This window comes from Equus caballus, chromosome 25 (genome assembly GCF_041296265.1).
Source record: "Equus caballus isolate H_3958 breed thoroughbred chromosome 25, TB-T2T, whole genome shotgun sequence".
NCBI lineage: Eukaryota > Metazoa > Chordata > Mammalia > Perissodactyla > Equidae > Equus > Equus caballus.
Genome location: NC_091708.1, coordinates 25,350,961 through 25,377,100, shown reverse-complemented (window position 1 = coordinate 25,377,100; position 26,140 = coordinate 25,350,961). Strand labels below are relative to the sequence as shown.

General features: G+C 40.2%; 1 protein-coding gene across 6 annotated transcripts in view; it reads right to left on the bottom strand.

Annotated features, from left to right (window-relative positions):
- KIAA1958 overlaps window positions 1–26,140 on the bottom strand; it is a 205,068-nt gene that overhangs the window by 164,990 nt on the left and 13,938 nt on the right. For 5 of the 6 annotated variants that reach the window (XR_011432575.1, XM_070251361.1, XM_023628670.2 and 2 more), the window contains exon 1: window positions 12,982–13,117. The exons of the other annotated variant lie outside the window; for it this stretch is intronic. The gene's annotated coding sequence lies outside the window, so the exon portion shown is untranslated. Of the gene's footprint in view, window positions 1–12,981; window positions 13,118–26,140 lie in introns of those variants that run through there. 6 annotated transcript variants of the gene reach the window in all.

Genomic DNA, 26,140 nt, shown 5'->3' with positions numbered 1-26,140 from the left:
TTTGTGAGGAAGATTGACCCTGAGCTACTATCTGCTGCCAATTCTCCTCTTTTTGCTTTAAAAAGATTGTCTCTGAGCTAACACCTGTGCCAGTCTTCCTCTATTTTTTGTACGTGAGACACTGCCACAGCATGGCTTGACGAGCGGTGTGTAGGTCCCCACCCTGGATCCGAACCTGCAAACCCCAGGCTGTCAAAGTGCAGCGCATAAACTTAACCACTATGCCACCAGGTTGGCCACTAGACCTCAACTCTTTGTCTACCACATTGCTGCAAATATTTTCTCCAGACTGTTGCTTCCCTTTTTAATTTTATTATTTTGTTTTTTAAAAACAAAGCTTAAGTTTTCACATAGCCAAACTGATTGACATTTTCATCCGTGTTCCTTTCTCAGAAAACATTATATAGAACTACATTCTTTCATTTTTAACAAAAATACTGTTTCTTATTACATAATGTGCAAGGATATCCTTATTTCTCAGGCCAACAGTATGCTCTTAGAAAGACAAATATCAGGGCGGGCCCGGTGGCGCAGCAGTTAAGTTCGCACGTTCCACTTAGGTGGCCTGGGGTTGACAGTTCAGATCCTGGGTGCGGACTTGATACGACTTGGCACACCACGCTGTGGTAGGCGTCCCACATATAAAGTAGAGGAAGATGGCACAGATGTTAGCTCAGGGCCAGTCTTCCTCAGCAAAAAGAGGAGGATTGGCAGCAGTTAGCTCAGGGCTAATCTTCCTCCAAAAAAAAAAAAAAAAAGACAAATATCTATTTCGATGATTTACAGGAAGGCATCAACTAAAAAGGTACTACGGCAAATCTATAGGGTAACTTTTGATTCCAAAAATAAATTTTAAAAAGAAAAACCCTAATCTTTTGAGGCAATTATTTTATTAATGGAAAGTGCAGATTTTATACCTTATCATTGTATAAACACACCATTAGAGAAATGCTAAGTATACAAGAAATATACTTGTGATAAGACTTTTTGTCTGTCAGAGAAAAAAGCCAGCCAGTTAGCCAAAAAACAATTTAAGAATATATTACATATCAAGAAAATATTCATATACCAAATATACTCATAGGCAGAATATTATTTATAAGAATATATATTTTCCATTGACTCAAGATGCCAGGTAAACAAAGTACATTATTGAACCAGAATTGGCATAAAAATGTTAACAACCTGAGTAATTTAGAAAAGAATTAACTCTGCAACAAATATACATTGCCTTAACACTATATTATAAAGCAGATAAACTCAAAAAGCTGTTAATAATCAGTCACTGCCTATCTTACCCTTTTTTACCTGCACAGATACACCCTTTGATCAACAGGATGTAAACAGTTTTCCAAGATAATAACAAAAAAACATACTTAAGAGTGAACAAGGACTTCTAAGCAAGCAGGACAGTAGCAAAGGCTTAGTTTTGGACTCTCCCCAAATCCACTCATAAAAACAGATGGAGCAGACCAAGAAACAGACCCAGACACATGCTCAACTGATTCTTTTACAAAGGTGCAAAAGTAATTCAACGGAGGAAGGACAGCTTTTTCAACAAGTGGTGTTAGAGTAACTGGACATTCACAGGCAATAAATGAACCTCAACCTAAACTTCACACCTTAAATAAAAATTAACACAAAATGGATCACAGACTTAACTGTAAAACACAAAAGTAAAAAACGTGTAGAAAACAACACAGGAGAAGATCTCCGAGATCTAGAGCTAGGCAAAGAGTTCTTAGACTTCATACTAAAAGCATGACCCATAGAAGGAAAAATGGGTAAAATCAAAATTAATATCTTCTTTCTCGGTGAAAGCCCACGTGAAGAGGATTAAAAGACAAGCTATAGACTAGGAGAAAACATTGGCAAACCACATATCTGACAAAGGACTAGTATCTAGAATACATAAAGAACTCAAAACAAATATACACATACACACACACACACACACACACACATCCTCAATTAGAAAATGTGCAAAAGACATAAAGAGACATTCCACAGAAGAGGATATACAGACAGCAAATAAGCACATGAAAAGATGTGCAACATTAGCCATCAGGGAACTGCAAATTAAAACCAGTATCACTACACACACATCAAAATGGCTAAATACAGCAATTACGGTCCTGGGTATGTATCCCAGAGAAATTAAAAGTTATGTGCATAAGAGCTTTATTTGTAAAAGCAAAAAAATAGAATCAGCCCAGATGTCCTTCAATGAATAAATAGCTAAATAAACCAAGGTACACCCGTGGACTACTACTCAGGAATAAATAGGAACAAACTATTGATACATGCAACAGCCTAGAGCAATCTCCAGGGAATCATGCTTAGTTTAAAAAAAAAAGTCTCAAAGGTTACATACTATATGATTCCATCTATATAGTATTTTTTTTTTTTTTTGGTGAGAAAGATTCGCTCTAACATCTGTTCCCCCAATCTTCCTCTTTTTTTGCTTGAGGAAGATTAGCCCTGAGCTAACATCTGTGCCATTTTGTACATGGGTCGTGGCCACAGCATGGCTTGATGAGTGGTATAGGTTTACACAGCCGGGTTCTGAACCCGGGGCCACCAAAGCAGAGCACACTGTACTTAACCACTACGCCATGGGGCTGGCCCCTATACAGTATTTTTTTTTAATGACAAAATTTCAGAAATGGAAGATCTAGTACTGGTTGTTAAAGGTTAGGGATGGGGGGCAGGGTGGGAGGAGAATGGAGGGGCTGGCAGAAACATGAACATACGAAGGTGATAAAACTGTATTGAACCTAATACACAAAGACAAATGAGTACCAGTAAAACTGAAAATCCGAGTAAGAGCAGTAGATTGTATCAATGTCAATGTGTTCGCTTGCTAGAGCTACCATAACAAAATACCGTAGACCGGGTAGCTTACGTAACAGAAATTCATTTTCTTACAGTTCCGCAGGCTAGAAATCCAAGATGGAGGTGTCAGCAGGTGTGGTTTCTTCTGAAGCCTCTCTCCTTGGCTTCCAGATGGCCACACTCTCGCTGTGTCCTCACATGGTCTTTCCTCTGTACAAACATCTGTGGTGTCTCTCTTTGTACCCAAAGTTCCTCTTCTCACAAGGACACCAGTCGGATTGGGTTAGGGCCACTCTAACACCCTCATTTTAACTTAATCCCCTCTTTAAAGGCCCTTGCTCCAAATATAGTCACATTCTGAAGTACTGGGCTTTAGGACTTGAACATATGAATTTGTGGAGGAGTAGAATTCAGCCCATAATAGTCAATATCTTGGTTGTGATATTATAAGTATCGTTTTGCAAAATGTTATCATTAGGGGAAACTGGGCAAAGTATGCAAAGAATCTCTCTATTATTTCTTACAACTGCGAGTGAATCTACAATTCTTTCAGTGCAAAAAAACCAAAACACAGATGGAACAACTATTCTCACAATTCTATGGGTTATCTGGACAGTTTCTCTCCTGGCTTTACTTGGACTTGCTCACATGGCTACTTTTAGCTGGAGGGTCAGGCGAGCTGGATGGGCAAAGAAGGCCTCACTCACATGCCTGACAGTAAGTGCTGGTAATCAGCTGGGGTGCCTCAATTTCCCTCCACCTGATCTCTCCTACTCCAATACTTCCTTATATTATGGTCTCAAGGCAGTATTCCCCTCAATGGGTAAGCATTTATCAAGCCTCTGTTGAATCACACTTGCTATTGTCCCACTGACCAAAGTAAGTTACGTGGCCAAAATCTGTGGAAAGGGACAAACACAGGGGCACAGATAGCAGGAGATGTCGTTTATTTGGGGCCATCAATCTAATACTCTACCACACAATATACTGATGGTCATTTGGGCAGACTTCAGTTTGGGGCTATTATAAGTAGTTCTATGAACATTCTACTACATTTATCTTGGTTAAGTACATATCTTCAAGTGGAAGTACTGAGTCATAGACGATGCATATGTATAGCTGTAGTAAATATTGCCAAACAGCTTTCCAAATTGCCTGCATTCATTTACATTTCTGTACCAATTCTGCACTCATCCAACAGGAGTGCAAGAGAATTCCAGTTATTCTACGTTCTCACCAACACTAAGAATTTTTTCATCTTTTTCATTTAGCCATTCTAGTGGGTGTGCAATGGTATCTCAGTTTGATTTTAATTGAGTGGCCATATTTTTAAATACTTCACATAAGCAACAAAGGAGACAATTTCAAACCATGAAACTAAGAAAACTACCCTGGCCCACTCCCACCCCCATCACAGAAACCTTCTAAAGTACAGGTAAATCCACCTAATTTAAACATGACCAAGCAAAAAGAATGTAATCTAATCCTACGAAAGGTATTGTGAGAAAAAAATGAAAAAAGAACCAAATAATGTACCAGTAACCAACAAAGACACATCACAAAACTATGGCCATAAAGCAGATGAGAATTGTAACACAATATTTTAATACGAATTAAAATAACTTAAGGGGCCGTTCCCATGGCCGAGTGGTTAAGTTCGCTCGCTCCGCTTCGGTGGCCCAGGGTTTCGCTGATTTGGATCCTGGGCGTGGACATGGCACCACTCGTCAGGCCATGCTGAGGCAGCATCCCACATGCCACAACTAGAAGGACCCACGACTAGAATATACAACTATGTACTGGGGAGCTTTGGGGAGAAAAAGCAGAAAAAAAAAAAAAAAGAAGATGATGATTGGCAACAGTTGTTAGCTCAGGTGTCATCTTAAAAAATAATAATAATTTAAGAAAATGATAGAAGCTATGAAAAAAAGTATACATCAGAAAAAGAAAAGCTAAAAAAAGGAGAATGGCCAAATAACAAGAACATGTACACAGAGAAATGATAGAGTTCAGCACAGAATAGGAAAGAAAAGCAGCTCCGAAAGAAAGACAAAACTAGAAGGAACACGAGACTTAACAGTTAGATACCACGGAAAGCGCGTTAAACAGGATAAAAAGGAAAAAACACAAAAATAAAGCAAATATAAAAAATAAGATAAAAAGAATTTGAAGAAAGGCATAGATAGAAAAGGCAAGCAAAGAGCCAACATACATGTAGCAGGAGGCCCCAAAGAAGAAAATGAAAACCATGAGAGAGAATAAACAAGAAAATCTATAATTGATAAAAATATTTACGAAAAAATATTTTAGCCAACATAATAAAACACACATTGTTTATATGGAAAAATTAACAGAAAACAGCCAACATTTAAGACATATTCTAGTAAAGTTATCGGCCTTTAAAGATGAAGAAAAAAGTCCTTTGGGCATCTAGGCAAAAAAAGTCACTTTTTAAAAAAGAGAACAAATCGTATTGGTATTAGACTCTGACAACACCACTTTTTACCAGAATACAATAGGGTAGGACTTCGCAAAGCATGGCTTGCGGACCAAATCCAGCCCACTGTCTGGTTCTGTAAATAAAATTTTATTTAAACACTGTCATGTTTGTTCCTGTACGTGCTTTCTACGGCTGCTTTTGCACTTCAGCGACACAGTTAAATAATTGTGACAATGACCTACGGCCCACAAAGCCTAAAATAACCACTATCTGGCCTTTACAGAAAAGGCTGGCCAAATCCTACAAGAGAGTAACATATTTAAGATACTTGAGGAAAGAAAACGTAAGGCAAGTACTTATATTCAGACAAACTGACCTTCAAGTATAAAAGCCACAGATCAACAGTTTTAAATATGAAAGACAGGAGATGTTATCCACATAAACCATTTATGAGGATGCAATGAGCTTCACATTATCAAGTGATGATCACAGAAGCCTTAGCCTAAGGACTTGAGCTGCACCCCGACTATATTTAACTGTAGAACCGAAACCAACGATGGGCAAAGGTGATAGAGTACTATGTGATTTGTATGGGGCAAACCGACAGAACTGAGAAATCTTAGGGGGCAGGAACTGACTGGTCTGGGGGCTTTATTTACAGAAGATGGGACTGAGAATAAGGGAGGAGTCACAGATAACTCCTAAATTTTTGGACTGAGAAAATGGACGGAAGGTGGCCCCATCCACTGAGCCAGGGAATACCAGAAAGACGCAAATCTGAAGAGAAAGATAAGTCAAGTTTTGGGCATGCTGAATGTGAAATGCTTGTGGAATATCAAGTCATTGTGTCCAGTTAGTAGCTGTATACATCTGGATTTCAGGAAAGAGGGCCTAACTGGACACTAGATTCAGGGGTCATCCGCCACGGGACGTGGGGGATGACCAGGATGGTGAATAACTTACCATGCAAGCAGCAAGACCAATAACTGAAAAACAGCACCAAAGAAACATGTCCTCAGAATTCACAGGAAAATCACAGCATCAGTACTTCCACTGAATTTGGCCACACTGATACGCTCCTGTATTCCAAACCAGTTATTAAGAATTTTCTACTTTAAACTATTCAAAATAAAGCATTTTAAAATAATAAATATGAAGAGTAAATAAAAACAAAATAAGGCAACTACCTACTTATTTTTAATGGCATACAGAGTTGATCACATTGCTGTGCACTGGGCCTTGCACTCAAGTGACAAACTGCCAAGAGAGTGAAAAAGACGTAAAAGATGAAACCACTGTAAAATTACACATATGGAATGAAGGATGTACGTGTGCATGAAAGACAAGGTGGAGGAACAGGCTGAGTCATGGGCTGAACTGTGTTCCCCCAAATTCACACACTGAAGTCCTAAGACTCAGCACTTCAGAATGTGACTCTGTTTGGAGACAGGGCCTTTAAAGAGGTAATTAGTAAAATGAGGTTACTTGGGCGAGTCCTAAGGATCTGGACTGATGTCTGTAAGAAGAGATTACGAGACAGACAGGCAAACAGGACAGACCATGGCAAGACACTTAAAGAACACAGCCATCTACGAGCCAAGGAGAGAGGCCTTAGAAGAACCCAACCCTGCCAACATCTTGATCTGGGACTTCTAGCCTCCAGGACTGTGAGAAAATGAGTTTTTGTTGTTTAAGCCACACAGTCTGGCGTCTTGGTTATGGCAGCCCTTGCAAACTAATACAGCCTGGGGTGAGGAATTATCCTAGCTGGGTAAGAGAGTTCACAAATACCGTGTAGGGGAGGAAGACAACTCCTCCTGCCTCTAGCTCCTTCTGGCTGGCCTAAGAATTAAACTGACATGAGACAGAATAACAGGAGAAAATAAAACAAAGTTTAATAACCTGTATACATGGGAGAAACTCAGGAAAACTCAGTAACTCGCCAAAATGGCTGAAGCCAGCACCTTAAACACCATCTTCAGCTAAAGACAAAGGAGGATGCAGGGGTAGTGCTTTGGGACCTCAAAGGAGAGGAAGGCAACTCACATGGAGACAGAAAGCAAAGTTCGCTAAACACATGTTTGCTGGGCCATCTATAGACCATGGGACCAGAAAGAAATCTTTTGATAAAACGGCCCTTGCTAGATGTCTATCACACCTAGAATTATATACGGTGATAGCTCTTTCCTGGGACAGGCTCTTCTAAAATTCTTTTAGGCAGTTAGGGGGAAGGTCAAAGATTCTTTCAAAGAATCAGAGTCTTTTGTCCTTAAAAATAATCCAGCCAAAGAGACAGATTTTGGGTTGCAAATTCTGACCCCCCCACAATTGTTAACTCTGTTCCAGAAGTAGGAAGTCTCCTAACAAAAAAAAGTAGAACTTTAGCTATGTGGTAATTATGCCTTAAATAATGTAATGATAAAATTTTTTAAGTAGTAAATATTTATAAGGGAAAATATTTACAAAAGAAAACTTAGGGGGCCGGCCCCATGGCATAGTGGTTGAGTCCAGCACACTATGGTTTGGTGGCCTGGGTTCACGGGTTCAGATCCCGGGTGCAGACCTACACCACTCCTCAGCCATACTGTGGCAGAGACCACATACAAAATAGAGGAAGCCTGGCACAGACGATAGCTCAGGGCTAATCTTCCTCAAGCGAAAAAAGACGAAGACTGGCAAAAGATGTTAGCTCAGGGCAAATCCTCCTCAGTGGAAAAAAAAAAAGTTCCATTTCCAGAAACAAGAAAAGTTAATGAACAATAACATGAAGAAGGAACTCACCTCTGGGCAAGCCAAATAAACAAAGAACAGGACTAGGCTTGAAATGAAAAAATACTTTTAAAAAAGGAAAACTTAAGGGACACAGTATATGCAATTAGAAAAGAAAAGAGGGGCCGGCCCGGTGGTGCAGCAGTTAAGTGCGCACGTTCTGCCTCTCGGCGGCCCAGGGTTCACCGGTTCGGATCCCGGGTGCAGACATGGCACCGCTTGGCAAGCCATGCTGCGGTAGGTGTCCCACATATAAAGTAGAGGAAGATGGGCATGGATGTTAGCTCAGGGCCAGGCTTCCTCAGCAAAAAGAGGAGGATTGGTGGTAGTTAGCTCAGGGCTAATCTTCCTGGGGGAGGGGGGGAGAAAAGGACAGAAAAGGTTAAAGTAGTGTCAGTTTTGAGGAAAACCAAAGAGAGAAGCCACCAAGATAAGTCCACTTCCTGAAATTAAAATTAACTGAAAAATAAATAAATAACCCAAAAACAATCCAGCCAAGGAAGAGAAAGTAATGATGGCAACTTTGGATAATTCTCTAGAATTCAAAAGATTTTTTTTTCCCAGTACTTCAGCTAACAGATTCCTTGATGATTAACAAACAAAAAGACATTTTCAGGCATGAAAAGAAAAGATATTTGCAAGGGGTATTAATGGAATTCTGGTTCTTTGCAAGTTTTTTAATTTTTTTTTACAAACGGATAATAATTAGCAGCAACTGCACACATATTATTCACTGCTCTGCATCGAGAGCTACAGAGGCCATAGATTTCAAGAAGAGAGTAAGGTGGAGAGGAAAGCTATTCTTCAACTTGCAGCTACCTCAGAGAAACCTGCTCCCTGGCGCTAGGTCCACAAAGTTCAGGCAGATCAGAGGGGAAAAAACGAGCAAAATGCATCATTTTATGGCAAGATGTTTAATGTTTTTAAACGTTTCTCAAATGTTTTAACGTCTTCTTAAAGTTTTTAAAAGTTATTTTCACACAAAGTTGCACGATTTATCCTTTGAGACGCATCATGTTACTTTTCATTCAGCACAAAAAGACCAATCACTGATATTATAGACCACATCCCTTTGCTTTCTCTATAAGTGTGATAAGGCGTTTCTGAAATACATCTTTGTCACTAGAGCCATTGGTATGACCAGTATGAAATATCAAAAAGCTCTCCAACTGTTTCAGTGTAAGACTTTGCAAAACAAACTTGAATACTGCTGCATACTTTTTGTCTTTGTCCAGAAAAGCGTATTAAACTTTGTTGACACTGGATACAAAATAAAATTCAAAACTTTGCATTTTCAGTACTTTTGGTTTCTTGACCTTTATTTGAATTTGAGACTAAGCTTTACCAAACAACAGAATTTACACTGTAACTAGCCAACCACAGTCCTCATTATGGAATCTATGCAGTGCATTTGTTACCTAGGAAACAGACCAGAGCACAGGCAGAGTGCAATTTCAGTATAGCAAAAGAATTCTCCACTCATGCTGGTAAATAAAGTCTATAAATCAATTAATCAGAAGCAAAGTCAAGAAGTACCATGTAAGAGTTAAGCTCTATGGAAACTTTTTTTAAAGGAAAAAAAGAAACCTGTGGTGCTTCTTCAGGCAACTATGTAGATCTTTTTAAGTAAATATTATGAGCAGGTTTCTTTACAAACACAAACTGTCAGAAAATAAACCGTTCAAAATAAATGGCTTCTCTCCAATCTTCAGCTTCTCTATTTTTGACAGTATTTAGGAGAAAAAGCTTCTTTAGAGCCAGCCTCATACATCTGGTAGCAGAATATTAATCCAAGAAGGAACTCTGCATTTTCGGCAAGCAGGATGGGTTTGTGCTGATCTTAAACAACGCAGGACCAGAAAGGCTGGAATGTGAGGTCACTGTCCACACCTCTCAGAGCCAGACCTGCTTCCCCACCAGGCTACAAAAAACTGCATGAAAAAGAAGGACTTAAAAGTCATAGATCTATTATAAAGAATAAAATTGTTACTTTTCAGTTTTCCATTTGGTTACTGCTAATGATAATACTAGTCATTTGTGAGTTCCAGGTAACATAAAGCGGCCATTTCGAGTTTCCTTGAAGAGTACCACATTAACTAACAAACATGAAGAGGCTAGAAAAGTCTGATTTTTAAAAGCCTATCAAATTTAACTGTGGACAGCTTAGCGTGGTTTAAAAAAAAAGAAACTGATAAATGCCAGTTTATACTGCTCAACTATATTTAAAATCCAACTTTACACAAATCAGAATTTCTGGAAGTAGCACTTGTCATATCGAAAGCAACAGAAAAGAAATTTCAACCACGAAAGTGAAAAATAACTTATACGCCTTCCTAAATACCAACATACCAGAAGGCAAATTAGTTGAAAATACGTAAGGTTCTCTAGACTGCTTCTGATTACACTAATATATTATTGTCAATTATACAGAAACCAAAAAATTACTATCTACATATCACAGTCCAAAAACAAATACAAAACAAAAAACTAGGCGTTATCTTTCAGCCAGCCCACATAAAGACACTACACTGCCAATTCCAGAAAACTGTTAGACACAACTACAACTATGCCAAGCAATTCTCAACACAGGCCACTCTCTCTGAGTGTTTAGTTTACACAGTGATTCTTTGTTAAACCTTATCGCTACGACTGACAATCTTGTATATAAATACATAAGCAAGAAATTCAATTTGTTAGCTTATCTTTTAAAAAAGTTCTTCTAAGAACTGATGAGGAGTGTGTATCTAAGAGCTGAAACTCTGGGAGTGGGTTTTAACTCCATTCCACCATTCCTGATAAAGCCTGAACAAATTTCAGTAACCATTCTCTTTGGGCCATCTTTATTAGAAAAGGAAGAGGAACCTTGCTCAAGGGCCTACCAGCCAGCGCCTGGCACCGAGCTCCGTGCCTTTGTGCAGAGTTTAAATTCATTTATCTAATCTAGACCGGAAGTCAAAGCAGGAACTAATAAAATTTGATCAACTCAAAGGGGTTGGTAAGATCACTGTTAGACGAAACCTCTTCTAGGTTTTAAGTAAAGCGTGCAAAAATGTACACTCTAGGCATTTACAAAATTAGGCCTGAAATAATAATAATCTGTTAACGTAACTAGGGCAAGAATCTAGGATAAATTTTTCTCCTTGAAAAAGACCACTATTCTAAGCATACTAAACTGTCTTCTCTTTATAATGACAAACATCAGTTTGCCTAATTAAACGGTATTAAATTGTATATTGTTTTCTGATCAATTTCTACATCTTACTTTTGGAAAGTTTAAGTAAATATTTTTCTACTGTGTTTTTCCTTCAAGTTTAAATAATGTTTTATTTTTTAAGAAAACTTCCATTTTCTACATATAGCTGTACATATAACTGAGTGCTTCTCAAACTGTTTTTCTTTTTTGTAATCTCCCTGGTAACTGTCAGTTTTAAGTTTGTCAATATGGATTCTCAAACAACAGGCACAAAATAAAAAATAAAGTTTCCAGAAGTGAAAAGCAGATTAAGATTAATACAAAGGTATAAATCTGTACCTGCATTAAAATTCTAAATCTGTAAAATTAATTTTCTGGGTGTTTATTCAACTTCATTTAATATTTGAATATCTACAAATACATAGTTCATAAGAAACTCAGCCAGATAACGTAAATCAGAAATAGCATCCACGGTACTTTTCACAACACTATATCCACCATATACAACACAATCGTTGGGTTATATACAGAGAATACATAAATACATAGAATGAGATAGGGAAAGGACAATCACAGGGGGGAAAAAATCAGTTCTAACATTCATGTTCTCCCCACATGTTGTTAAAGATCTCATATCTTAAAACAGCAAAAATAAAGGTTTTAGCCTGAACGGCAAGCTAGATAACCGTTTACTGCACTCCAATTTCACCTCCACCGTGGAAGCTGTCACTACCTGACTCGCTTGTTAACTGTTTATTTAACAGGTACATTCTATTATGCTAATCCTAAGGAGTCTGGAAAATAACAAAACTTTACCCCAAAACTTTAAAATAGACATAGAGATAAAACTGTAAAAATCACAGCCAGGTTCACCTTTTATTTCTTGCCTTTAAGTCTCCATCTAATCTTAAAAAAGAAAGAAAAAACAGCCACCAGGAAGCCAAAAAGATTCTTGATTTTGATTTGATTGTGGTCAGCCCACCTCCTTCTACCCAGGGAAATACATTTCTCGATGTATTTGATAACAAACACACATCACTGTGCGCAGCCTCAGATGGGGGCGGGGAGGGGGGTGCGGAAGAGCCTTTCGGAGAAAGCCCTCCTCCGTTAGAAACAATAAATAAGGGACCGAAGCGATGCACGTTCCTTCACACCCGCCCCAAACGCACTTCAGCGTGCCTTCCCCGCGAGGGAACGCGACCGGCGAAGCCCCGACCCACCTCTCTCCCTCCCTCTCCACAAGCATCTCAAGACTTGGAAACTAAGCGCCCCGATCTTTTCTTTCTCCTTCCCGCCCTCCTTCCCACCTCCAAAAGACCCCGGAGCAGGAGCAGGAGCAGGAGCAGGAGCAGGAGCGGGCGAGCCAGCCCCGCGCCGCGCGCCCGCGGCCACCGGAGATGCTGGGCGGCCGGCCGGCCCCGGGGAGGCGGACCAGAGCCGCCCGCGGCCGCCGGCGCTCGCTCCCGGAGCCCGCTCGGCCGCCGGGGGTGTCCGCCTCCCACGCCCCCAAGCCCGTCGCTGGCGATGTCCGGCCGCCCGGCTCTGCCCGGACTCTCGGCCTTTCCACCGCCCCCCCTCCCCGCCCCCGAGGAGACAAAAGGAGGGTTCAGCCGGGTCACTGCTCGGCCGCCGAGGGGGAGGCAGCGCGGACACCGGCGCGGCCGCCCCCCACACAAAGGGGCTCCCCGGCCGGGTCGCAGCGTCGGCGCGCTCGTGCCCGCCCCGCGCGCGGGCTCTCACCCACCTGCAGGTGTCTGTGCGTCTGTCCATAGGAACGCGGGCGCCGGGGGGGCCTGCGGGAGCCGGGCGGACCGGGCTGGACGGGGCGGGACGGAGGGCAGGCGGGGAGGGAGAGCGGCCGCAGGGCCGGGAGCGAGGGCGAGTGGAGCGGGGAAGGCGCCGGGCGGGCGGCGGACGGAGGCGCGGGGCGCGGGGCGGGGGCGCCAGCCTGGCTCGGCCGACCGGCGCGCGCCGCTCCGTGCGCCCCGGGCTCCGCGCGCCCGGCTCCGAGCGCGGCGGGCGGGCAGGGGGCGGGGCGGGGGCGGGGCGGGGCCGGCGCGCGGGGCGGGGGCTCGGACCCCGGGCTGCAGCCGGCGCCGGAAACGCGCCGTGGTCCGCGAGACCCACAGGAAGTGTGTAACGACACCTCCTACGACGCGCACCGGGCTCGCAGTCGTCGCTGCCCGGAGGAGGTGGGGGCCGACCCTCCGACTCCGCGCGCGCGCGCGCGCGCGGGCTGGGTCTCCGCACCCATACAGGTGTGGGACCCACGATCCCCGTGCGTTCCGAAGTAGGTAGCACCCCTTCCTGCCGCGCGCCCCTGGCCGCTGTCCCCGCTGCCGCTCGGAGCTCCGGACAGCACCTGAGTACGAGGAGCACACCTCCTTGCAAGAACCCGCTCCGTTCTTCAGGTGTGGGACACTTGCTTTAACGCACTGAGTATAGTCCCCTCTGCACCCAGGCGTGTGCAAGAACACCTCTGACCGACAGACGTACAGCTCCCCCATCACCGCTGATGCGGGGTCGGTGAGCCGAGGAGTCGAAAGAAAGATTTCTTGGACTCTCAAGATCTGGCAGTAGTGCTCTTTTATTTAGAGAATAGTATGGAATAGCATGGGGAGAGGACCCATGGGCAGTCTGAGCTGCTGCTGCGTGGGGACAGGACCCACAGGCAGGAGGAGCCGCTGCTGCCCCCGCTACTGCTGCAAACATGGGTGGAGAGTAAGGCTAAATTTAAAGCATAGGTATGTGATTTATCTCTTTACCAGACAAAAAAAGTTAAAATGATACCAATGCCAGAGGGTCCGGCCATTGGGCGGTCCCACAACTTTTAGATAAGAATCAAACCGGATTGAGTAAATGGCAGAAGCCACTGCTTAAATATTATCCTCAGCCAAAGACAAAGGAGGATTGGGGGGGGGGGGGTCAGTTACATGAGGTTGCCAGATAGTAAACAACTTAAGTTCTTGCCTTCCCCATTAAGAGTTTCCAGAGATAAGGCCATCCCCCCTTCCTTCACAAATGCAAATATCTCTCATCAAAGAGCAAGCAAATTCCAGTCCTCGGAGCCTGCTTCTGCTTCTCATGTGCAGTTTTAAAATTAACTAGCCTAAAATCCTCATCAACCGCTGCCAGGTGGAAGTTCCTAATCCACCTGCAGCACACGCACCCATGCCGTGGAGGTAGCGCAGCCATCTAGTAACACCCAAAACCCTCTCCTGGCAGCGTGCAATAACACCACCTACACAGCTCGGCACAGCAGAGGTAAGGCTGGACATGCTCTGTGCTGCCAGGCGCCCTCCACCTTTGTTTTACCTAGCAGACACTTTCACAGCACTTACTATGTGCCAAGGGTTTACACTAAGTGCTTAGTGAATATTAATTTATTAATCCTAAATACTCTATGAAGTGAGTGTGATACCTGCCTCAACACGAGGTTGACATAAGGGACTCCATAGTGTAGAAGAGAAACCATATTGTAACTCTGAATGACCTCTAATTAACTAATCCAGCTGAATATGCACCCTCCAGATCTACCTAGGCTCTGTAGATTTTATGGCCCCTGCTTGTGTATGTACCTCCCAACTGCAATAATTCAAGCCGATAACTGCTCTTTTGAGTTTCTTAGGAATGTGATGACCCCCAGACAGAGCGTCTGTGCTGGTAGCCATCATCAGTAACAACTGAAAGATCTAGTGTGGTGACTCCCAATCTAACACCAGAAGGTCAATATTCCTAACCCCTCCCTCATAACCCACGTGCCTATATAAGGGCTTCAAGATTCTGTGGCCCCTTGAGATGATTCTTTAGGATGCTAGTCTACCATCTTCCAATTTGCTGGCTTACTGCTTAATAAATGCCCTTTCTCTGCCACCATCTTGCCTCTTGAAGATTGACTTTTGTCTTGCAGTGAGCAGACTGTGCCCTTGCGCAGTAATAGGTGTTAGCATTGCTGTTTTATGGATGAGGAACCTGAGGCACAGAGAAATTAAGAAATCTGCCAAAGATTACATAGTAGCTGGAGAAGCCCAGGTTCATCCCAGGCAGTCTGGCTCCAGATTCCATGGTCTTAACTCCCTTTCTACTTAATACACTAAGCATCTCCAAAATAATAAGAATGGTAATAAATAACATTGAAAGCATATCTGATTAGCCATATGTGGTGCTCTCATCTTGGCCTCACTCCAACTGCGATAGGGAAACCACAGACACTCCTTCCCTTGAGATAGGGGATGGGAGAGAAGAATATGACTGAGGCAGAGAAAGAGACTAATTTCTGAACAAAGGAGAAAGGATTCTTAACACCTTGCTCTATGAACACTCCTCCTGATCTAGGCTGAATAAAAAAGTCTGTGCAAAAAATCTGACAAAATAATGTGTGTAGAGTTAATTGCTACATATTTCAAATATGTAATCCTGTGGAGAAAGTGGAACCCTGTGCACTGCTGGCGGACATGTAAAATGGTGCAGCTGCTATGGAAAATACTGTGGAGGATCCTCAAAAAACTAAAAATAGAATTACCACGTGATCCAGAAATCCCAGCTCTGAGTATATATCCCAAAGAATTTCAGCAGGAACTTGAAGAGACATTTGCATATCGTGCTCACTGCAGCATTATTCACAATAGCCAAGAGTTGGAAACAGCTCAAATGTTCACGGATGGATGAATGGATAAACAAAATGTGGCATATACATACAATAGAATATTATTCAGCCTTAAAAAATAAATCCTGTCACACATGGATGAACAACATCCTGCTACAACATGGATGAACCTTGAGGACATTACGCTGAGTGAAGTAAACCAGTCACAAAAGGAAAATACTGTACGGTTCTATTTATATCAGGTACCTAGAGTTGTCAAAATCGTGGAAACAGAAAGTATGATGATGATTGCCAGGCACTGGAGGAGGGGAATATGGGGAGTTGTTCCATGAGTATAGAGTTTCAGTTTTGCAAGATGAAAAAGTCCTAGGGATCTATTACACAACAATGTGAATATAGTTACCACCACTGAACGGTACACTTAAAAATAGTTAAGAGGATAAATGTTATATTATGTTTTTTACCACAATTAAATTTTTTTAAAATGCAATCCCATTTATGTAAAGGATATTTCCATCATGATGAATTTTTTAAATGATGCAGGCTTCCAGCTATGATGGGGTACCTTGTTGAACAAACTAACTCTTTCACTGACAACTATAAAAGCTAGATTTTTTTTTTTTAAAGGACTATTTAAAGCTATTGTAGGCAGCCAAAGCTTGAGAGTCCAAGAGCCCAGGAAGAAGAGAAACACATTGAAGTGAATCCTACATTCGCAGCAACTTTTCCTTCTCAGGGCATTGTTGATTTGTGCCTACGAGTATAGAAACCAAACAGACATCCTAGAGCTTGGGACAGTCTGATTGGGCTAGAGGTAGGAAATTTGGAAGTCAAGTCTATCAAGGCAGCTAGGACTTGGGAGGCTGAGATCCCAGATAAAAGGCAATCACAGTAAAAGGAGTCAATTAGTCTACAAGCCCCTTCCCTGAAAGCACATGCTGATTCCTAACCCGTACATGCAAGGGGCAAGAAGCCAGGAAACCAAGCGGAAATCAGCTGCTAAGAGGGAAAAACAATCTAAGCAGAAATCTTTGGCCATCTCATGATGCTGGGAAGAATTAAATAAGAAAGAGGGGCCCTGGTAGACACCTCAGACTTTCAGTTGAGATCTTTGAACTAGACCCTGAGAGTAATGCAAATCAGAAATAGCACTAATAATACCTAAAATAACCTTGAACTGTCTCAATCCCTGACTGAATCGAACTGATCTTCCCATGTTCAATCTGCCTGAAAGAAAAAAATAAATCTTCTTTGGTTGATGAGCCTTTATAATTTTTCATACACGATATCTGATATTCCATCAATAATTACCAAATATGCCAAGAAAAAAGACTAACTGAACAAAAGCCAGGAGGAAAAAAAGACAACAGAAACAGAAGCACACATGATCCAGATATTGCAGTTGTTAGATACAACCTTTAAATAGCTATGATTAATATGTTCAAGAATACAAATAACAGAATGACGAATTTCACTAGAGAGTTAGAATCTTTGAAAAAGAATCAAATAGAGCCATCAGGGAAAGGCAAATCAGAACCACAATGAGATACCACTACATGCCCAGTAAGATGGCTATAATAAAAAAGACAGACAATAACAAGTGTCAGTAAGGATGTGGAGAACTGGAACCCTCATACACCGCTCGTGAGATTGTAAAATGGTGCAGGTGGTTTAGAAAACACTGGCATTTCTTCAAAAGGTTAAACATAATGTTACCATATGACCCAGCAATTCTCCTAGGTATATACCCAACAAAAATAAAAACATATATCCCCACAAAAACTTAGACATGAATGTTCATAGAAGCATTATTCATAATAGGCAAAAAGTGGAGACAACTCAAATGTCCATCAACTGAGGAATGGATAAACAAAATGTGGTTTATCCATATAATGGAATACTATTTAGCCACAAAAAGGAATAAAGTACTGACACATGCTACAACATGATGTCCTTGAAAACATTATGCTGCGTGAAGCAAGCTGGTCACAAAATACCAAGTATTGTTTGGTTCTATTTATATGAAATTTCCAGAACAGGCAAATCTAGGGGCAGAAAGTAAATTACTGGTTGCCTAGGGCTAACAGGCTTCAGGGGAAATGTGGGGTGACTGCTAAAAGGTAAAGGGTTTCTTTTGGGGATGATGAAAATGTTCTAAAATTGATAGTGATGATGGTTTGTTTCACAACTCTGTGAATATACTAAAACCCACTGAATTGTACACTTTAAATGGGTAAATTGTATAGTATGTGAATTATACCTCAATAAAGCTGTTACAAAAAGAAAGTATCAAAGAGAAATCCCAGAACCAAAAACTGCAATAACTAAACTTAAGAATCCAATAGATAAGTTTACCAGTATATTGGACACAGCACATGTGACAATTAGTAAACTGATATAAAACAGCCTTCCATAATTATTCAGATAATTGCCACTTGATACTGGTTCCTATCCTCTGATCAGCTCCTGTTCTCAAACTGGGGAGAATTATAAAGTTCTTATCTTCTAGAAGGGTAGGAAGTGGCTAGGAAGTTACTGCCTTGTAATTATTTGGAACTTTCTCAGATATGGTCAATTGTCTATACTTTTAAGTTTCACTAACATTACTTTTGTGCTTTTTGTGACCAAACAATGTTTTTCATTAACCTTATAACAATGGAACCCTCAACTTATCATATTACGGCAAAGTTTTAACGTGTTATATTTTGCATTTCTAAAGTTCTATTAGGTTCTTTTTAAAATCTGCTATGTTTTTCAACAAATGGTGCCAGAACAATTGGATATTGCTAGTCAGAAAAGTTAAATTTCATCCATACCTTGCGCCATGTACAAAAATTAACTTGATATGGATAAGAGGCCTACATGCAAAAGTTAAAACTGTAAAAGTTCCAGAAGTTCTCAGTTAGACAAAGATATCTTAATTATGACACCAAAAGCATGATCCATAAAAGAAAAAAATTGATAAATTGAGCCTCATCAATATCAAAATTTTTTGTTGTTTTTAAGTCACTGGTAAGAGAATGGAAAGACAAGCCATTGACAGGGAGAGATTATTTGTAAATATCTGAAAATGTCTTGTATCTTGATATATAAAGAGCTCCCAAAATTCAATAATAAGAAAACAGTCAATGGAATGAAATGTAGGCAAAAGACATGAGCACACACTTCACCAAGAAGATTTACACATGTCAAATAAGCACATGAAAAGATGTTCAACACCACTGGGGATATGAAAATTAAAATACAATGAGATACCACTACACATGCATTAGAATGGCTAAAATTTAAAAGACTGAACATATCAAGTATTGATGAGAATGTGAAAAAATGAAGTCCTATACATTGCTAGTGAAATGTGAAATAGTACAAGCACTTTGGAAAAAAGTTTGGCAATTTCTCAAAATATACATCCACTATATGATCCAGCGATTCCATACCCAAGAGAATACAAAGACTTGTAAATGAGATTTCACAGCAGATTTATTTGTAATAGCCAAAAGCTGGAACCAACCCAAATGTCTATCAACAGGTAAATAGATAAACAAATTGTGGCTTATCCATATAGTGAAAACTACTCAGGAATAATAAAAAGGAATCAACTATTGATATACCTAACAACAAGAATAAATCTCAAAATAATTATGCAATTGAAAGAAGCGAAACAACAACAAAAAAGTACATACTGTATGATTCTATTTATATAAATTCTGGGAAAATGCAAACAAATCTATAGTGATAGAAAGCAGATCAGTAGTTGCTGGAAATGGTGTGGAGGATGAGCATAAAAGACTAGAAAGGGGCAGGAGGAAACTTTTGGATATGTTCATATGTTTGGATAATTGATGATGGACATTTTCACAGTGCAAATAGTAAATATATGGGTAAATTTAAAAGACCTTTTTCTCATTTTTTTAATCTTTCAAAAGAACTCTTTAACAAAAATATTAAACAATATATGGTAGAATTTATAACATATTTGGAAATAAAATGTATGACCAAAATAGTACAATGAATGGGAAAAGGAAATGGGAATATTTTGTGAGATCCCTGCATTACATGGAAGGCAGAATGAAATGGAAGAAGTCTGGAAAAGAGGAACAAAAAGATATACAGAACAGATGGGAAAAAACAAGATGGTAATTAATAACCTTCAAAACCAGAAAGCAGAAGATCAAGATGGGTTCACTGGTGAATTCTAACAAACTCTTAAGGAAGAAATTATACCAATTCTCTACAGTCCCCTTTGGAAGATAGAAACAGAGGCAGTATTCCTAACTCATTCTATGAAGCAGCATTATCCTCTTAGCAAAACCAGACAAAGACATTACAACAAAACTACAAACCAGTTTCTCTCATGAACATAGATAGGAAAATCCTCAACAAAATATTAGCAAATTGAATCCAACAATGTATAAAAAGAATTATATACCACAACTGTCTTAGCCTATTCGGGCTCCTATAAAAAAATACCAGAGACTAGTTAGCTTATAAACAACAGAAATTTATTTCGTACAGTTCTGGAGGCTGGGAAATCCAAGACCAAGACACAGGCAGATTCAGTGACTGGTAAGGGCCCAATTTCTGATTCATACATGGCCCCTTCTTGCTATATCCTTACATGGTGGAAGGGACCAGCTAGCTCTCTGGGGTCTCTTTTATAAGAGCACTAATTCCAGTCATGATGGCTCCACTGATGACCTAATCACATCCCAAAGGGTCCACCTCCTAATACCTCCTAATACCATATGAAATTTGGGAGGACATGATTCAGACCATAAACACAACCAAGTAGGATTTATCCCTGGTATGCAAGGCTGGTTCAACATTCAACACACCAATTAATGTAATCTACCACATCAACAGGCTAAAGAAGAAAAATCACATGATCGTATCAATAGATGTAGGAAAAGCATTTGACAAAATCCAACGCCCACTCATGATAAAATCTGTGAGTAAACGAGGAAGAAGGAGAACTTCCTAAACTTGATAAAGAATATCCACAAAAACCCCATGACTAACATCATACTTAAAGATGAGAAACTGGAAGCTTTCCTATTACGAACATAAACAAGGCAAGGATGTCCCCTTTTCACTACTGCTTTTCAATATCAAACTGGAAGTCCTAGCTAATGCAATAACACAAGAAAAGGAAATAAAAGTTATACAGATTGGAAAGGAAGAAATAAAACTGTGTTTGCAGATGACATAACTGTCTATGTAGAAAATCTGAAAGAATTGATTAAAAAAAAACCTGGAACTAATATATGATTATAGCAAGTTTGTAGGATGCAAGGTTAATATACAAAAGTCAATTGCTTTCCTACATACCAGCAATGAACAAGTGAAATTTCAAATTTAAAACATATTACCAGTTACATTAACACCCAAAAATATGAAGTACTTAGGAACACATCTAACATAGTATGTACAAGATCTATAGGAGGAAACCTACCAGACTCTGATGAAAGATATTAAAGAACTTAATAAATGAAGATATTTCATGTTCATGGATAGTAAGACTCCATATTGTCAAGACATCAGTTTGTCCCAAACTAATATATAGATTCAGTGCAATGCCAATCAAAATCCCAGCAAGTTATTTTGTGGATATCAACAAAATCATTCTAAAGTTTGTATGGAGAGGCAAAAGACCCAGAACAGCCAACTCGATATTGAAGAAGAACAAAGTTGGAGGACTAACACTACCTGACTTCAAGACTTACTATAAAGCTACAGTAACCAAGTAGTGTGGTGTTGGTGAAAGAATAAACAAATAGATCAATGGAACAGAATAGAGTCCAGAAATAGACCCACATACATATAATTAACTGATTTTTAACAAAGGAGCAAAGATAAGTCTTTTCACAAATGTGGATATCCACATGCAAAAAAACAGAATCTAAACAAAGACTTTGTACCTTTCACAAAAATTAACTCAAAACGGATCACACAGATCTAAATGTAACGCAAAACTACAAAACTCCTATAAAATACCATAGGAGAAACCTAGATGACCTTGGGTATGGCAGTAACTTTTTAGATATAACACCAAAGGTACAATCCATGAAAGAAGCGATTGATAAGCTGACCTTCATTAAAATGAAAAACTTCTGCTCTGTGAAAGATGATGTCAAGAGAATGAGAAAACAAGTCACAGACTGGAAGAAAATATTTGCAAAAGACAACTGATAAAGGACTATTACCCAAAATATACAAAGAACTCTTAAAATGCAACAATAAGAAAACCATGTGATTTAAAAATAATCCAAAGACCTGAACAGACACCTCACCATAGAAAACAAAGAGGCAAGTAAGCGTATGAAAAGCTGTTGTACTTCCTATGTCATTAGAGAATTGCAGATTAAAACAACAAGGTACCACTATACACCTCTTAGAATGGCCCAAATCCACAACACTGACAATACCAAATGCTGGTGAGGATGGAGAGCAATGAGAACACTCATTCATTGCTGGTGGGAATGCAAAATGGTACAGCCACTTTGGAAGACAGTTAGTGGTTTCTTACAAAACTAAATTTACCCTCACTAAACAATCCATATATTTTCCTTTGCACAATTTGCCACCCTTAGAAATTCAAAGTCCTTTTCCTTTGTCTTGTTACTTCTCTAAAAACTTATTGTTCTTTTGTTAAGATGTTACATAAGCTCAAGTTCTAACCGTCCCTTTGAGTTACTCATGTATGAATGCTCCCATGTATATGTGCAAATGAACGTTAATGAATTTCTTTGTTCTTCTCTTGTTAATCTATCTTTTGTTAGTCTAATTTACAGGGCCCCAGTTGAGAACTTAGGTAGAGAAAAAGGACTTTTTTCTTCTGCTTAAGAGGATTATTTAAGAAGTACTATAAGAGGATTTGTTGAAATATAGGATTACTAGCAACAAACCATCTTAAAAATAATGTCTAAATAATTTCACTCAATCACTAAAAAACCCACTGGCATGATTTCCCTCTAAACCATTCTATTTCAGAAACGGCTCAACTGGCTACTGGACAACACACAAAACGGCCATTCAGAACCTATGGCAGGATCTACAATTTCAACGCAGTTAATGCGGAAGATCCAAGAATAGGGAACACATGAATTCATTAAGGCAGCTGGGGAATGTGGCAAGACGGAAGGTTTCAGGAATGTAGGTAAGGTCTCCTTTATTTCTGATAGAATAATGCAGATCGCTCAGCACTTCTTGGTGATAATGAGCACAGAGGGGCTGCAGATGACCTCATCCAATTCACTCAATTACTAGGTGAAAGAGTTTCTTCCAATATCCTAAAACCTTTTAGTTAGCAAGTTCATGTTTAGTGACCAGAACCCAGGATTCCTGCCTCACTATATTTACTTTTTATTTTCCCAAAGGTTTGAGACCATTTGCAGAATGCAGAGAAAGGAGAGAAGTCTTTAGAAAACTTCAGTAGAAAAGGAGCCTGCTGGCAACATCTGACCAGGATCTCCCAACTAGAAATGACTGGGAGATGCCAAAGGAGTTGTAAGGCTACCACCCCAAAGTCAATCCATTTGGGCTTCCCAGAGGGGGAGGTGAGGGCTTCAAGTTCTATTCAAGGCAAATGTACTGGGAGGTTTTTGTTGGATAGGCCTGGTTAATTTTGACCTTGGGCAAGTTCTTTCCCATCTCTGATCCTGTTTCCTTATTTCTAAGATACACATTAAATACCCCTAAAATGATTCCACAAAATGTCAGAATCAGCTAAAGTCACTTAATAGCACAATAATATAAGAGGGTGGAATGGGGCTGGCCCGGTGGCCGAGTGGTTAAGTTCGCGCACTCTGCTGCAGGCGGCCCAGTGTTTCGTCGGTTCGAATCCTGGGCGCGGACATGGCACTGCTTGTCAGACCACGCTGAGGCAGCGTCCCACATGCCACAACTAGAGGAACCCACAACGAAGAATACACAACTAACTGTTCCAGAAAATTGAGAAAGATGGAGAACTCCCTAACACATTCTATGAAGCCAACATCACTCTGATCCCCAAACCTGACAAGGGCAACACAAAGAAGGAGAACTACAGGCCGATATCACTGATGAACATAGATGCAAAAATCCTCAACAAAATTTTGGCAAACCGATTACAGCAATACATCAAAAAGATTATACACCATGATCAAGTGGGATTTATACCAGGGACACAGGGATGGTTCAACATCCGCAAGTCAATCAACGTGATACACTACATCAACAAAATGAAAAACAAAAACCACATGATCATCTCAATAGATGCAGAGAAAGCATTCGACAAGATCCAACACCCATTTATGATAAAAACCCTCAGTAAAATGGGCATAGAAGGAAAGTACCTCAACATAATAAAGGCCATATATGATAGACCCACAGCCAACATCATACTCAATGGACAAAAGCTGAAAGCCATCCCTCTGAGGACAGGAACAAGACAAGGGTGCCCACTTTCACCACTCCTATTCAACATAGTACTGGAGGTGCTGGCCAGAGCAATTCGGCAGGAAAAAGAAATAAAAGGAATCCAAATAGGTAACGAAGAAGTAAAACTCTCGTTGTTTGCAGACGACATGATCTTATACATAGAAAACCCCAAAGAATCCACAGAAAAACTATTAGAAATAATCAACAACTACAGCAAAGTAGCAGGGTATAAAATTAACGTGCATAAATCAGTAGCATTTCTATACACTAACAATAAACTAACAGAAAAAGAACTCAAGAACTCTATCCCATTCACAATCGCAACGAAAAGAATAAAATACCTTGGGATAAACTTAACCAAGGAAGTGAAGGATCTATACAATGAAAACTACAAGACTTTCTTGAAAGAAATAGGCGATGACATAAAGAGATGGAAAAACATTCCTTGTACATGGATTGGAAGAATAAACATAGTTAAAATGTCCATACTACCTAAAGCAATATACAGATTCAATGCTATCCCAATCAGAATCCCAAGAACATTCTTCACAGAAATTGAACAAACAATCCTAAAATTCATATGGGGGAACAAAAGACCGCGAATTGCTAAACCAATCCTGAGCAAGAAAAACAAAGCCGGCAGAATCACAATCCCCGATTTCAAAACATACTACAAAGCTACAGTGATCAAAACAGCATGGTACTGGTACAAAAACAGGTCCACAGATCAATGGAACAGAATTGAAAGCCCAGAGATAAAACCACACATCTATGGACAGCTAATCTTCGACAAAGGAGCAGAGGGCCTACAATGGAGAAAAGAAAGTCTCTTCAACAAATGGTGCTGGGAAAACTGGACAGCCACATGCAAAAGATTGAAAATTGACCATTCTTTTTCACCACACACCAAAATAAACTCAAAATGGATCAAAGACCTAAAGATTAGGCCTGAGACAATAAGTCTTTTGGAAGAGAATATAGGCAGTACACTCTTTGACATCAGTTTCAAAAGAATCTTTTCGGACACTGTAACTCCTCAGTTGAGGGAAACAATAGAAAGAATAAACAAATGGGACTTCATCAGACTAAAGAGCTTCTTCAAGGCAAGGGAAAACAGAATTGAAACAAAAAAACAGCTCACTAATTGGGAAAAAATATTTACAAGCCACATATCCGACAAAGGGTTAATCTCCATAATATACAAAGAACTCACACTGCTTAACAACAAAAAAACAAACAACCCGATCAAAAAATGGGCAGAGGACATGAACAGACATTTCTCAAAAGAAGATATGAATATGGCCAATAGACACATGAAAAGATGTTCATCATCGCTAATCATCAGGGAAATGCAAATCAAAACTACACTAAGATATCACCTTACCCCCGTTAGATTGGCAAAAACATCCAAAACCAAGAACGACAAATGTTGGAGAGGTTGTGGAGAAAGAGGAACCCTCATACACTGTTGGTGGGAATGCAAACTGGTACAGCCACTATGGAAAACAGTATGGAGATTTCTCAAAAAGTTAAAAATAGAAATACCCTATGACCCAGCCATCCCATTACTGGGTATCTATCCTAAGAACCTGATAACAGATATCTCAAGAGTCCGTTGCACCCCTATGTTCATCGCAGCATTATTTACAATAGCCAAGACGTGGAACCAGCCTACATGCCCAGAAACTGATGACTGGATAAAGAAGATGTGGTATATATACACAATGGAATACTACTCAGCCATAAAAAAAGACGAAATTGGCCCATTCACAACAACGTGGATGGACCTCGAGGGCATTATGTTAAGCGAAATAAGTCAGTCAGAGAAAGACGATCTCTATATGACTCCACTCATAGGTGGAAATTAGTATATTGAGAA